Here is a 2539-nt window from a genome sequence, read left to right as displayed (position 1 = left end):
CCAAGAGACTCAAGGGGTAGAGAAATGAAAGCCAGCTGCGCTTTTGCATGATTACACTGAAAACATCATTTGCATCAGGGAATGAAATCCAAACATGCTCAGTAGATACGTATGGTTACCGACCAAAAAAGCTCTCCTTGTCGCTGACGGCAGAAATTAAAGGCTTACCGGCGCTGTCCCACCCAATTTGCATATGAAGATGAGCACCTATCACGGATCATTTTCATAACATCCTATTGCACACCGAGAGAAAGCCCAATTGGCCCACATGATGCTCTTTATTACTGTGCTGTGTGCAATGAGACATTTTCAGGTCGGTATTGTTGATGTCAGAAATGGTGATAAAATTGTACAATACCTTGCTGTGAGACAGAGTGTGATTCTTGAGTGTTCTCCTCACAAATCCTGTGTATCACATTCCAGATAGTAAAACCATGTTCTGTCCTGGAAGGAAACAGAGAGAGAGGGGAAGCGGGTTAGGAGTCTCAGTAAAACATGGCAACACTTAATCTTTCAAAAATAGGTGACAGGGGAATTAATTAAAAAGCGTAGCAGAAGGAACTTTTAACGTCTGCCAACTTGACTTTGAGTCACTTTTAATAGGCCACATCCATGATGTAGATTTACTTTGACAAACTTCAAAAAAAAAAAAAATCCCGAATAGTAATGTTTGTCACAGTCGCATCACGCACAAACTCTGTATTGTGGTCTCTTCTGGGTCGTCCATTATGAAGTGGCATCTTCATAAATTTTTCAGCTGTTGTCTGGTTCCCACAGTGGTGATAGAGCTGAATGGCCGCTGTTTGAAGTGCTATTCAGGTCACATCAGCTTTTAATGGCTGATTTATTAGGGCCCAACATGGGCTTGGTGATGGGCTGCGGGACAAAGAGCCTGTTTTAAACTGCATTAACACTCTGCAGTAAATATCCCATACAACATTAGCATTTTGATGACTGCCTCCCCCTGTCACCTTTTGCACCGCCTCGTTGTCCCTTGCACACATTTTGCTCTCCTGCTCTGTCTCTTAGCCTTTGTCTCAATCCATCTTTTGCATGTGCCACTTTCTCTCGTTCGGCCTTCGCATCGTTCTACCCATTACATTTCTCACTCATCATACTCAATAGAAACCTTTGCTGCTTTGATACCGGTGTGCACAGGTGAGTGGGTTAATTTTAATTACGGCTGAATTAATGAGCTACATAAACGGTTTCACAGAGGTAAATTCAAATTGTATTCAGTGAAATTGAAAAGCACGTTTTGTCTTCACCTTCAGAGATGAAGAAAAACTATGTCACCTTTCTCTCCTTCATTACTGATGCAAACTATCTTTACATGTTTTCTAATTAAATCTCACCTACAATCATACAATTGATGAGCTCCAAAGCTTTTGTAATTGAGGCTTTAGGGTCATGAATAAAGGGCCAGAATGAAAAAGAATGAATCAGTAGTACTGTGTGTGCTATGAGCACTATGCTAATTAAGTAGGACAGAACTTCTTTAAAAATATTTTACTCCAAACTATTTGAGTTGTCTGTTACATTTTTAAAGGCACTGGCAAATATACACATAAACACACATATACAGAACATATATACACACACACACACACAAACACACACACACACGTGTACAGTATATACAAAAGTACATATTTACAGTGCATATATTCATACTTATACATGCATATACTGTACATACAAGCATATACATACATTTGCACGGTATACACATACATATATACACATACATACACATACTGTATATACATATACACATATATATACACACGTATACATATATACATACAGTACATACATATACAGTATATACAATGCATATATACATATAGTGCATACATATATATACATACAGTGCATTCAGTACATATATATACAGTATATACATATGTACACATATACATACTGTATATATATGACCTGCCTGCTTTATTGTGCCCTCAATTGCTCAATTGTATGTTCATTAAATGCTCCTGTGTAAGTCATCAAAGTCTTCCGAACCTACCTCACGTATGTAAACTAAATGAATTGTGCTGCTCCCGAGTTTTTCCTTTACAGACAAAAATCAATGTCTCAATTATTGCCAAACTTCCAGATATCATCTGAGCACAATGGCCGACCGATCTTGGCTTCCTAACAAGTGCTGGGGCCCTGCTACATCAAATCTGCTGTTCATTATGTTTGATCAAATTTGAGACTTTGGCGGAAAAAGCAGATGCCATAGGTTGATTCAGATGAACCACTGAAGCTAGTTTGATCAACAGAGCATCTGCCAGTCATTTAGCAGGCCTGGAAGTGTTTGGAAAAGAACACAATCACACCATGTTGCAACAATTCTAACCACAAACTGTTGCACAAAAAGAGAAGCAGAGGCCACAGCACGGCCAGACTGGGACAATAATTCAGGCCGTTAATCTAATCTAACAGGAGCCCAGGCCAATACCCACACATCCACACAGGCCTGAATATCACACACATGCTCAGTACCTATACATGCACTAGTGGAGAGATGTCAGATTGG

General features: G+C 39.4%; 1 protein-coding gene across 1 annotated transcript in view; it reads right to left on the bottom strand.

Annotated features, from left to right (window-relative positions):
• LOC116707102 (adhesion G protein-coupled receptor L3) overlaps positions 1–2539 on the bottom strand; it is a gene marked incomplete in the record, with an annotated part of 258534 nt that overhangs the window by 229604 nt on the left and 26391 nt on the right. The window contains 1 exon segment of the mRNA XM_032544265.1: positions 359–444.

Source organism: Etheostoma spectabile, chromosome 19 (assembly GCF_008692095.1).
Source record: "Etheostoma spectabile isolate EspeVRDwgs_2016 chromosome 19, UIUC_Espe_1.0, whole genome shotgun sequence".
Lineage (NCBI taxonomy): Eukaryota > Metazoa > Chordata > Actinopteri > Perciformes > Percidae > Etheostoma > Etheostoma spectabile.
The sequence above is the reverse complement of the archived record's forward strand: the minus strand, read 5'-3'. Positions and strand labels throughout refer to the sequence as shown.